This window comes from Cibotium barometz, chromosome 22, assembly GCF_041138505.1.
Source record: "Cibotium barometz isolate CiBa-2024 chromosome 22, ASM4113850v1, whole genome shotgun sequence".
Lineage (NCBI taxonomy): Eukaryota > Viridiplantae > Streptophyta > Polypodiopsida > Cyatheales > Cibotiaceae > Cibotium > Cibotium barometz.
In genome coordinates, this window is record NC_141067.1 from 37,293,469 (window position 1) to 37,307,020 (window position 13,552).

Below are 13,552 nucleotides of genomic sequence, written 5' to 3' on the forward strand. Positions count from 1 at the left end.
AAGAAACCACTTGCATGCATTAAATAATAGTTATGCTCGAATAATGCACATAAACACGTGAATCATCGGGGCCATCCTGGAGCCGAAATGTGACCTAAGTCCAACAAAAATTCAGGGTCATGCATATTCTCAAGGTAATTTAAGAATGAGTCACAAAAATAATGAGCAAATGAGACCTTAGACAAATGAAGACCTAAAAACCTTTGTTGAATTTAGTAAATGAGAACCTTAGATTGGGTAAATGTAAAAAATTGTGTGTTGGGCTCAAGAAAGCCATGATTTACTCTAGATAGGGTAGACCCATGTGAATAATTTATTTCCTTCTATAAGCCTTAAATATTTGGCTATAAAATAAGCATGAGAGCCTTTGTTTAGACAATAGTGTATTTTCACCTTTTTTGAGTACTGCCTTCACTTTGGAAAGCGTGAGCTCTTTCATAACAATAGAAGCTTTTCACCACCTTCAAGCCTTCAAGCTTGGCAAGCCATTTTCTTACCCCAAATCACTCCAGGGGGTAAGCTCTAATTTGGATTTTCTTGCATTGCTAAGCTTGTTAAGTCTTAATCATGGCTTAATTTAGTGATTAACATGCTTAATCATTCCTTCCATAATCTCATGATGAAGAGGCTTGAAAATTCTATTTCTGTTAATCCCTTGCTTGTAATGTGGTTTGATTTCTTTAACATCTTTTTCTCATCATTGCTAAACCCATGAACAAGTAAAATGGATTTTCTTGCATTGCTAAGCTTGTTAAGTCTTAATCATGGCTTAATTTAGTGATTAACATGCTTAATCATTCCTTCCATAATCTCATGAAGAGGCTTGAAAATTCTATTTCTATTAATCCCTTGCTTGTAATGTGGTTTGATTTCTTTAACATCTTTTTCTCATCATTGCTAAACCCATGAACAAGTAAAATGGGGATTAAAACCCATGTTCTTAACTTAAGAAATTTTCTAAACATTATCCAAGAGAGGTGAAAATCACTAATCCTTCATGCTTGATTAATAGTAGGGTTCAAGTGTTTAGAATGTTGTTTGATCATCCAATAGACTAGGAAAAATAATAATGCAAGAAATGGCCGCACATAAGATGATTTTTTTGAAAACAAATACCCCCTAGACTGAAAATTTATGCTTGGAGGATGAGTACATAGCCTCCTACACTAAATTTATGCTTGGAGGGTGAGTACATACCCTACACTAATTTTATGCTTAACATATGAGATCAATGGAGTCCCTATGGAGTGGATTGACGCTTTCGAAAAGAGGCAAAAATCTAAATTTTTATGTTTTATCTATATCACATGTTAATTAGGACTAGCTTGAAGTAAGCTTGTTGAGTTAATGCTATGCTTGCTATGCATTGAATGGAAGTAGATAAAGGTTCTTTTCTTTTTGAGACATCATTGGTTAAGCAATAATAGGTTATGCAAATGGTTGACACTAATGCTCATGTTTATACACATAAGGATAAGTGGATATGTTTAACAGTTATGCAAATGGTAATGACACTAATGCTCATGTTTATACACATAAGGATAAGTGGATATGCTTAACAGTAATGCTAATCTTCACAAGGTATTGGTTTTTTTTTCATATTCTTTTCCCTTGATCAACAATGACTTAAGTTAGTAATTAGGTTATATAGGAGGTTATTTAGATTCAACCTTCTCTTAAACATTTTTGAGCTTGTCTAATATTGCGATGCTTATGTAGAAGCTATTATTAGATCTTGCATGGAAGGCTATGTTGGTTTAATCTTCTCCTAAAATACTTTAAGATACTTAATGTTGGTCATGCTTATGTTGAAGATATTGGATATTGCATAGAAGGTTATTATGATTCAACACTTTGAGCTTGCTCCTTGTTGCTCATGCTTAGGTAGGGAACAAGGCATTAGATCTTACATGTCTCTTGAGTACTAATTAAGGTATAAGCATAATCTTTCTTGAAGTTGAGATGGCTAGATTATGATCATGATGCTTGGTAAGTTAGAAGAGGATTTTTCTTCTATTACCTAATGATCATGTGGTTGCCTATAAAGTTAATACGGCATTAGATTTTGCATGTCCTTGAGTGCTAATTAAGGTATAAGACAAGAATAAAGCTTATTAAGGTATAAGCTTAGTAGAGGATTTTTCTTCTATCTAATGATCATGTGATTGCATATAAAGTTTATTTTGCGTTAGATCTTGCATGTATCTTGAGTGCTAGTTAAAGTATAAGACAATAATATAGCTTATTCTTACTTTAGATGGCTAGACTATGATCATGATGCTTGGTAAGTTAGTAGAGGATTTTTCTTCTATCTAGTGATCATGTGATTCTATATAAACTTTATGAGGAACAATGTTAAATTTGATAGGATAAAAAAACATACATTTCCAATGTTATTAATGATGGATTCAATTCAAGGACATAATCTTGTTAACCCATGCATTGATCGAGTGTTAAGAATTAATCTTACCTTTCTTGCTTTACAAAGATAACCTCATCTTGTGTCAATCGAGATCACATCTCAAGAGTTGGTAAGGTTTTACTTTTGGATTAAATTTTGATGTTGGTATGTTTAACCCCTCTAGGTTAGCCATTACATCCACCGTTCTCTTTGTTTTTTTTGTTTTTTTCCCTTTTTTTTTTGGTCTCCTTGTAGTCTGAAACAACCTTTGTATGCTTGATCTACTCCCTAATTTCTTAAATGAGGGTCCGTTAGAGTCCGTTTCCATGAATTTCCTTTTTAGGTTCTACGACATGTGAACTTCTTCTAAGAAACATTTTTCCAAAATGTGTGCATACCAGTGGTTTCCTATATGGTCCATCACTATCAAATCATGCATTTTTCCTTGAAAAATGTTAAAATGACTTTTAGTTTTTACAACCCTTTTTTGAATGTGCTATAAAAAGAATTTAGAAACAAGTTCTACGAGAGATGTAGTATTTTTGGAGTACAACAACTTTTCCCCCTTGACCTCGTTAAATTTTTTGCATTTGGTAGCTCAAATGATAGTTTGAATATGGTTTACAAGCTTGTTTTTGTTGATTTTAGTGCATTTTTCACCTCGATTTTTGGGTGTACTTTTGCAACAATTGGTTGGAGGCCAAAATGATGGAAATCAACTTGGTCTTTACCATCGAGCTATCAAAGTTTGATGACACCTTATGCGTCTTGAAAATACTAATGCGAATTTTTATGTGCTAACTATTGGTAAATTTTTATGTTATCACAATAGTGGATTGTAGCTAAAACCAACAAGATTCTTTATTGTTCAAGGTCATGCCTTATGTAAGACATTATCTGTAATTTTGTTTTAGACTTGGTGTGTATATGTTTTTTTTTTGGGAACAATAATATATCTTTATGTTGATATCTACAAGCTTACACTTTCTCTATTGAAAGTTCATCCCACCCTGAGGATTTCTCTTGCCTAGTTTCTTAAGGGCCTCCCAGCATTCCCCAATCTCAATGTCCCTATCTAGCCATCTAGCCCTATTAGTTTCAATGCTTTTATTGACCAAATCTAGCAGTTTGGTTTCTGCTTGGAACCTTGCCTGAGATGCATGTTATCTAGCCATCTAGCCCTATTAGTTTCAATGCTTTTATTGACCAAATCTAGCAGTTTGGTTTCTGCTTGGAACCTTGCCTGAGATGCATGTTATTTAAGACTCAAAGTAGCACCCAAGAAATCTACCCACTTCAGAGCAATGTGCTGAATATCCCCTAACTCTTGTCCATTCTCATCCCTAATTTGCTCTTGCAATTTCTTACTCCCTGTATCTTTGGCTAATCCAAACAAATATCTGACTGGTTTTCTCTTATTATTGTAGGCAATCCATCTATCCCCTTTTTCTCTTTCTTTGGCAAGTTTGTCATCTTCCTCCTTCAAATGAGCCTGGCATTCTAGGTACTGATTAGTATCCATCTTGGACAATCCACTTAGTTGCCTCTTCTTTTGTAAATTGTCCAGCAGATTCCCCAAATATTGCCTTTCCTGCTTTTTTTGCCGAGCTCTCAGTTTACCCACCCTTTTGATGATGCCTTGCATCTCATTTGCAAACTTCCTCCATGATCCCTTTGTCTCTCCCTTGCTCTTTAACCTGTTAATGGCTTCTTATGTAAGGAATATAAATAGATCATCCTTGAGTAGATTATTATTCACCCTTAACTTCCTCATTGGAAAGTTTCTGCATTCATCCTCTCCCCAGCTAGCTAATTGCCACCCCCACATCAAAGGCATATGATTAGAGAGCACATAAGAGGTTTCCACTTTAGCAAAAAGTGTGTGTGGCACACCCAAGAGGCTTGGTGACTAAAGAAAACCCTATCAAGTCTAGAGGAGGATCCCATATATTGAAGACTAAAATAGTATGTCCCAAATCAGAACCCCAAGGACCCAGTTTTGAGCCAGTTTCCAACCATTAATCAAAGTTCCCAACTTTCCTCTAAGACTATCATGTTTCTTATTTTCTTGTCCCATCATGATTGTACTTCCTCCACATCTATCTAGATGTTTCTCAACCACATTGAAGTCCCCCATCAGAATAAAAGGACATTGAATATCCAGTTTATAGATGCACTCCCACATTTCCCCTTTGACTTTGTGGTTGTGGGTCCCATATAGATTGATTAGCCATACTTTCTCTTCATCAACTTGAACATCAACAACTAGGATTCTACCATTAGGATGGTTAGCAATAACAAGGCGCTTTAGGCTTTTTTTAATGATTGTAAGAACTCGAATAAACCTAGATTTAACCCCTCCATACAATACAACCCAATCCCTGAAACTCTCTCTCTTCCCCTCTTTACTATCAGAAAGGTTATGCTCTTGAATAGCCATTATTGATAAGTCCCAATCTTTCACCAATCCCCAAAAGGTTGCATTTTTCTTCTTGTACTTTAACCCTTTAATGTTCCAAGTACACCCCCTAATTATACTATCTTTTATCATTCTAATGCAGTAGCAACAAGGACCATGTCTACCGTCGATCCTTGTCCTCCCTTGTCTCTGTCCTCAACTCCCCAGCTCCTGATTGAAACTCCCTCCAAGCAGTGTCCACTTGCAAGTTAAACCATCATTTCCCTCCATCCTCATCTTCCCTTTCCCTTTTACTCCTTTATCAGCTGCATAACCAGGATATCCACTTTGCTACCCACCACTGAGCCCTCTTCTTTCTCCCTTCTTCATTCACTTCCATATTGTTGCCAAGACTATAGTTCCCAGCAATATGTCCAAAATTCCCACATCTGAAACATGCGCCTGGAAGCTCCCAAACTTTAGCTTCAGTTTCATTTTCCAAAAAAAAAGTTCTCCTAAATCCATTTCCAGATATTTTGACATTTTGACAAGCGTGTTCCAAGAAACACAAACCTTGTTTGATTGACGGATGTTATCTTCATCGCTAGGCACAAATAGCACCGGGCCTAAGGCGCTTGCCAATTCCTTCAAAGCCGGCCTCAACCAGGGTAGGATGCCAATTATGTTAACCCATACCAGCCACGACTCCCTGAGACTTTGATTCACATCAAATGTAGGATCAAATGGCATGGCATGAATTAGCTTTGAACCCATAAATAGTGGGGCTTTTACAAATAGATTTGCCACTGCCTGAACTTTGATGAATAAGGCATTGAAGAACCCTTTCCCCAAATAGAAGACTTGAGAAACAACTCTTTCATGAAACACTTCTTCTTACAGCCATCTACCTATCTCCACCTTACTAGGCGGCTTCCCTTGATAAAATAAAATTGTGCTGCATATTGAAAACATAGCAACTTGCCTTTTGACTAACTGTGGTGAGATGTTAATACATACCTTCCCTGAGTGTAGATTTTCTTGGCGTTGCTGAGCGTTTAGTTGAGAGTAAATCCAATCCTGATGGCGTTGCTGAGTGTTTAGTTGAGAGTAAATCCAATCCTGATGGCGCCTCTTCTCGCGACCCCTTCGTCTCCTTGTTCTTCTCTTCCTCTCTTCATCTTGTCATCAGACTCCCAATTGCCCCATCCATCCTCCTCAGATTCTTCCAGTTGGTCCCAATCGTCTCAACGATTCCACTACTTGCATGCAGCAACCACGTACTTGTGGCGGCTTACTATGGCACAACTGCATGCGCCACCACGTGTGAGTAGTAACACCACTTTACCCACTTTAACTTTGGTGTGTATATGTTTTAATTAACATTCATTATTTGTGTAAGTATACTTATTGTTTACAATAAAAAATTAATCATCAAGAAACCCAGAAGATTTGTTTTTGTAATTTTATTTTTACATTTTTTTTGATTTGGTGTAGATTTAATGTTTTGGTTATTGTTCATATAATAAAAACACCTTTATAGCAAAGGGTTTTGTGCAACTTGTTCTTTTTAATACGCGATTACTAAACACAATTAGGGGATATTTTTACATCCAGAGATACAACCGACAATAGCAATGGAGCAATTAAACACAATTAGCGGATATTTATACATCCAGAGATGGAGCAATGGCGCCACAGGCGTTTCTGGTGGCTGCACTAGATTGTCGATCGGGGCTCACTGCTCACTCCTGCTTAATCAATATTGAGTATGTCTTGAAGCACCTAGCATGCTAAATTCTTTAGCTGCTAACATGTGAACAGGTGTTTCACTCCTGCTAGCACTTGAACCTGTCCCTAGAGCTGCCAGCTGGCGGCCTCCCTTGCCAACTCAGCATGCTAGTACAGCTCAGACTTCTCAGACCACCAGCTTAGCACACAACCAGCTTAGCTCGCCCCCGCGTGGACCCGTCATCTGCAGGCTGCAAACCGCCATTCCTCTGACTACGCAAACTCGTCACCAACACTCCCCATGTTACATTAAAAGCTTGTTTTTAAAGAATAAAAAAATAATACAAACTCTCTTGTCCGTCCAAAGTTGAAACATTAGCCCAAAATAAAAAAATTTATGAAAAAAATTACACCTTCTTTGCTCTCTTCCGGCAACTTTGGGCCACAACCTATCAATGTACTTTTTTAATACTACTTTATATGTAGAAATGTTAAGATTCTATCTCATTGAATATTTTCTGTTTAGTTCCAACTCTACACTGTGCTAGTATTTGATAACTATCAAAATGGACTCCCAGTTGCGTGGATTGTAACATCAAGCTCTGATACGGACACTATTGTCCAATGGCTTACAAGTCTTCGCAATAAAGTACTTGACTACAACAACTCATGGGATCCAAATGCCTTTCTTGTTGATGATGCAACCGTCGAGATAAATGCCATTAGGTAAATCATGTGCATGCCCACATTATTGCTCACAAAGTATTATCTCTTTCTCTTTGTCAAACTAGCTAAACTTTTATTTCTAATTTATTGCAATCTTGAAAATAGGGTGGTATTCAACATACCAATTTATTTATGTTTGTGGCACGTTCGTCGAAGTTGGTTGAAGCACTTAGTGAAGAAGGTATAAGATTGGAAAGTTAGAGCTATCATGTTTAGATGCCTAGGTGCAATCATGAACATGCATGTCCAAGGGGGAGCTTCGGCGGAGGCCATTGCCATAGACAATATAAAAGATAGTGTATTGGAGTTCTTGGCCGACTTTTCACTTGAGGAGGCCTTTATTGAATACTTCCGTACTTATTAGGTTTCAAAAGTTGGTAAGTTCAACCTTCTAAGCTTATGAAGTTAAAAGTTTGATTGAAGCTTTAATACATCATTGGAACCTAATGTACTTTTTATGCTTTAGTACTCACTTGGGCCTTATCTTTTTGTAGAGATGTGGGCAAGAAGCATGAGGATGCTTCCACATGCAATTCAAGATACAAATGGAGCTATCGAGTCATATCATGCTACTTTAAAGTCTCGTTTCTTATGTGACAAGAAGTACATATGGGGACGTAGAATTGATTGGCTTTTGCACAAACTTATGACGGTGTGTTTGTCGTATTTTTGGTATATAGACGAGGTAAAGAAGGGTGGCTTTGTCACAAATAAAGCCATAAAAAGATTGATTGAGCATTCACTGGAAAGAGCTCAAAGATCCTAGATGGAGATGTACTATTTTTTAATGAAGGCACAAGGGTTATGGCAAAGGTAAAAAGTCAATCCTCTGGCACCAAGATCCATTACATTGTGTATAATGCCGATTGTGATTGGGGTTGTTGTAATTGTGGATGGGCAATGAAGGGCAATATGTGTAAGCACCAAGTAAAGGTCATGCTACTAAAGGGACGAGCATGGAGCATTGCTGAGAATTTTCAAATTGTACAAGATGGTTTTAAAAATTCTGTACAACGAGCAAGACCATTCATTGAGCGTCCTCTTGGGAGAAAAGCATCTACAGAAAATAACGCTCTTCCTTTTCCACGGCCCGCAGCTACTAAAAAATGCTCCATGCAAGCAACTTTGGATGGGGATGCAAAGTGATCATTGTAGCTAGTGACATGACACACTTGGGCTTAATTTTGTTCTTCATTATGCTTATGTTAGTGATTTTTTTCAAGTAGCTTCCTTTTAATGGATATGAACTTTTTTGAACCATGTATAGCATTGATGCATCTTGATCGGAAAGTCTTTCTTATAAAAAGCACCTTGGCGATTATGTATTATGCCAATTGTGAATGTGGGCATGTGAACGAGACTCAATTGATTGTGTATGTGGGGATGTGAACGAGACTTAATTGGGTATTACTAAATATTTTGTTAATCGCAACAACCTTGGCGAGCATTCATTAATTTGCGGGGACTATGTGGGCATGTGAATGCACGCTTTTGAGGCATTTTTTTTCGGTTTGGAGTCACGTGTATATGATAGAGCATTGATACATTTTTGGTCTCTGTTTGAGAGTGCAGGGGAGACAAGAGAGTGCAGGGAGGCAAGAGAGTTTTGAATTTTTTATTCTTTAGTTTTGGGCTATTTTTTGGGCCGACAAAAAAAGCATTATTTTAATGAGTTGTGGGCTTTTTTTCCTCTTTAAAATAAAAGAGGTGTACAGCTAGGCGTGGCAGGTCTGGATGGGTGCTGAGGTGGCAAGAGGGCTGGTTCTGTTGAGCTGGGTTGCTGAGCTGGCAAGAGAGGTGAGCCCGGCTGAGCTGGGTCCAGGTGGAAAGTGTTTCATACACTTTCCCGCTACACGACAACGGGGAGCGGGCCTGTGGTGACTTGAAAGGAGAGGCTCTGACCGTTCAAGAGGGCATTGCTCTGCCAGTTCTGGCCCCAGTTGCGCCTCGTAGACTGCGAACCCGTCCTGGATCCCTTTATAGGGCGGGTTCAAATAAGGTGGCAGCCAAGCTGCCGCCAGCCTGCGCTACAATCGCAGAGTGCCCTATGGCACTCTGCATTCACAGTGGGCGGTGGAAATCCACCCCCCCCTTGCCACGTGATGGAAGAAGGGGGTTGATGTTGTGCCGACCCCCCCCCCCCCTCGCCCAAAACGAATTCCAGCGTCCACGTGCAGGAGGAGCCGAACGTTCATTTTCCAAAACGTTCATTTTTCAACGTTAATTCCCAACGTTCATTTTTCTAAACGTTAATTTTCCAACGTTTATCTTCCAACGTTCATTTTCCAACGTACAAACCCCCCCACCCCCCCCAACACCCTTCAATTTCCTATAAATTAAAGGGTTTAGGGTGAGATTTTGTACCCTCTAGAATTTCTAGAGAACATAATAAGCTTCACAAGTTCCATTCTCCAAGGTGCTTTTACATGCACTTCAATCATGCTTTCTTTTTATCCACCCATTTACCTTTCTTTTAATGTTTTTGTGGTACACTTGCCATGCCTTTGACATTGCGTGCTTTTGTTTTTCTTTTAGGGGTGTGCGAAAAGGGCGGGAGGCAACGTGAAGCGAGCGCATAAGGTGACCCCTCACAAACCGCATTTCCATTATCATGACTTATCTATGTGTTTTTAATTTATGTGGTGCTAATAATATTCTCTTCGTGTTTGATGTAGGTACTATGGATTCCAACACGAGCCATGAATTTGATTCATCGCAACAACGAGGCGACGATGATCCTATTTTCTCCCAAACTTCTCTCCCGCACTCTAATTTCTATTCATTTCCCCATCCTCCTTTTCATGTGCCACCTCATGGCTTCCAAGCCATGCTCAATTCTCCTTCCTTTTCTCCAAACTCTCCCTTCATGTTTCGCCCCCCCCATTCACCTATGGTAGCGCAACCTCCTAATCGATCATCCCCCCTAGGTATCCCAAACATGGGTTCCATTCCCAATTCCCCAGGAAGCCAACCATCACCCAACTCGCTCAATAACCCCCCTTTATCTTCTCAACCAAAACGAGTTCGTGGCATGAGGAAGGAGCCTAGCGATGAGGAGATTGTGTCAGAGACCCAACCTACGCCAAAGAAACCCAGGAACTCCAAAAAGAAGGTGGTGGTGGACTTGGGGGAAGATGACGACAACGACAATAAGAAAAGCAAGTGGCAAGACTTTTGGGTTGACCAACTCATTCATGTCAGGGGGGCAAGGGTGAGGAGTTCAACAATCCTGGGAAACAAGGGGTCAACTTGTGGGCAAAGGTGGCCACAAAGCTAGCCGGCATTTACCCTGATTTCAATAAGGATAGTGAAAGTTGTCGCAAGAAGTGGCAAGCGGTGCTAGCAAAATATAGAGTGGACAAAGCTCACAACTCGGTATCTGGCAATGACAGGAGGCACACATGTAAATGGTTCGATGTGGTGGATGAGTATTACCACGATAGAGCCACGGTCACTCCTCTTAGCCACGCTTCTTCATCAACAATGGATGATGCTACTTTCCCCGGTGGCGGTGACAAGGATGAAGTAACTATAGCACTAGATGACGAGAAGCCACAAGCACCCATGTCCTCAAGTCGTCGAGTGACTCCCAAGTATGAGGAATCTTTGGCCACAATGGCCGATACTGGGAAACATCTATTGGACCATCTCAAGGAGACCTCTAGCCAAAATGTTGCCTTGGAGAGGGAGCGACTGAAGATATTGGCAGGATTGCATGCCACAATGAGTGAATTCCTTAAGGAAGGAAGGGGGGGCAACAAGTAGCCTTGGCGGAGGAAATTCTTGTTATTATTCTTGTATGAGTTTATAAAGTTTGGGATCTCGACGTTGCTTTGTTCCTATGCGTTGTATGGATTTATGAATGTTTCTAAGCTCCTAAGAAGCCATATAAGCTGAGAATTTAATATGTATCAACTTGTTTTGGATTTGCAGGTGACAATGGGCATGTCCAAAGACATTGCACTCTATTGTGCGTGGTTGTGTTCTATTGCGATCTATGAATTGCTTAAAGAACCAAGCATGCACAATGATGAGTGCATAGTGCAGACTTGGTTGCATGTTACCGAATGCATGGCACGATCTGTGAGGTTGAGGAAGATTGCGAACCGTAGGAGGGGTCATGAACACAGACAAGCATGGGCATTCCACGGCCTCAAGGCTTTGTAAAATGCTATCTCCTAAGTGCTTATAGTGCTACCATGTTCAAGCGGCGTCTTAGGGTTAGCAAAGAAACCTTTCATTACCTTTGTGGGAGTCTAGCACCATTCATGCAAAAGAAAACCACAAACTTCCGTGTGCCTGTGTCTATTCAAGATAGGGTAGCCATTGCTCTAAGCAGACTTGCTACAGGAGATGGACTACTGGGCCTTGGTGACACCTATGGTTGCGCTAAGAGCACATGTTGTGAAATAATCCTTGCATTTTCCAAGGCAATTGTGAAATCAGGTCTCCGGAATATGTACATAAGATGGCCTTCAAGATCTCGGCTTGCAACTTTAGCACGAGAGTTTGAGGCACTTAGGGGAATTCCCTACGTCGTTGGTGCGATAGATGGTTCTCACATCCCCATCATTGCACCCCGTGACAACCATGTTGACTACTTCAATCGGAAAGGGTTCCACTCTATTTTGCTACAACTAACAGTAGCCGCCAATTGCTCAGTATGGAATTATGATGTCGGTTGGGCCGGATCAGCGCATGACTCCTTGAACTTCTCCAGAAGTGATATAGGGCAAGCATGTGCAAGGGGCGAGCTGGGTAACTATTGTTTGGTTGGCGGCTGTGCTTACCCCACACGGCCATACATGTTAGTGCCTTTCAAAGGATGCAAGGAAGGGTTGACACGTCTAAAGTACCATTGGAATTTCATTCAATCGAGCACAAGGATGCCAGTTGAGAGAGCGTTTGGTATGCTCAAGGCAAGGTTTCGCATCTTGCTAAAAAGATGTGACATGAATCTACGTCATGTCCCAGATCTTGTTGCGGCTTGTCTTGTGCTACACAACATTTGTATCCAACATGGAGAGTCTTTTGATATGGAGTGGGTACGTGAGGCGGAAGCGGAATTGTCAGCATGCTCTGGACGTGTCGAAGAGGATCGAAGAGCAATAGCTACCTCCATGAGGGAGCTTCAAGCAATACGTGAAGTTGACATAGAGGATGCAATGGAGCGCGCTCAAGGAGGCAATGAAGGGGGTGCGAGTGACCTTGGAGTTGGCTCGGAGCGGCGAGATAGTCTTGCCCGAACAATGTATAGAGAGCAAGCAAGGATGAATGTCCTACAAGTTTTTGGAAGGGCGGCTTTAGAGGAGCTGGACTCACCTACCAACTCCGATTAAGCCTTTGTAATACAAGTCTTTTGTCTGGCTCATTGTGGTTTGTAGTGTGGCTTCTTTATTTTTGTAGTTACAGTATGCTTTGTGGACATAATATAGCTTTGTTCTATGGTTTTTGGTATGGTGTTTACTCTTTCTTCCGCCGCCCCCCCAGTGTTCACAGTGGGCGGCGGAAGAAGTCAGGCTCCCTTTTACTTCCCCCTCCCTATGTGAACAGTTGGACGGCGGAAGTGTGCATTTTGTAAGAGTTCCACCTGGAAAAGTGTGTTTGAGAGTATGTTTTCCGCCGCTCCAATGTGAACCCGCCCATAGACACCGCCCGCACGTCGCCCGCGCCGCCCACGTTGGTGACGAGCAGCAGGTTGAAGTAGGAGCGGCCGTTTATGGTGAAGTGCACCCCGCCTGCCTTGGCACAGGGGACCCTCCTGTACAGCAGCGGGACAATGCCGCCCCCGTAGGCCAATCTTCTCGAAGGCCGGCTGCGCCATGTCGAAGTGCTGCAAGGGCGGGTTGCACCAGCCGCCGTCGTTGTTCGGCAGGGCGAGGCGAAATTGGAAGTTGGTGGCCGTCACCACCACGGACTGGCCGCCCAGGCACCACTTGGGGTTAGCGGCGGCGTCGCACCTGATTTCGAAGCAGGCACCGCAGCTGAGGCCGGCATTGAAGAGGGCTGTGCTCAGTGCAGCGGTGCTGGTGCCGTAGCTGCTGGAGTAGAGGTTGCCATAGCCACAGGCCCACAAGCTCCGCCTGTTAAGTAAATGGGTCAGTGCCCAGGGCTATCTTATAATTACTACACGAGAATTCAAGATAATCTAGTACTTAATATGCGTCTTACCCATGGTGCCGGAGGCGTCACTGGCATGAGCGCTGGCCCAGCCGCTGTGCGCCGCGCCGCGCCGCCACCTCCGTAGTAGGACGCCAGCGCAGGTCCAGCTACATTGGCGACGAAGTTAAGGAGTAGAA

General features: G+C 41.5%; 1 long non-coding RNA gene across 1 annotated transcript in view; it reads right to left on the reverse strand.

Moving 5' to 3' along the window:
• Nucleotides 1-12,903: 12,903 nt before the first annotated feature.
• Nucleotides 12,904-13,552, reverse strand: part of LOC147626577 (uncharacterized) — a 984-nt gene continuing 335 nt past the window's right edge. The window contains exons 1-2 of the long non-coding RNA XR_015268671.1: nucleotides 13,425-13,552; nucleotides 12,904-13,336 (exon numbers count right to left, since the gene is read on the reverse strand). The exon at nucleotides 13,425-13,552 is cut by the window's right edge and continues 335 nt beyond it. This is a non-coding gene — a long non-coding RNA (uncharacterized LOC147626577). The remainder of the gene's footprint in view (nucleotides 13,337-13,424) is intronic.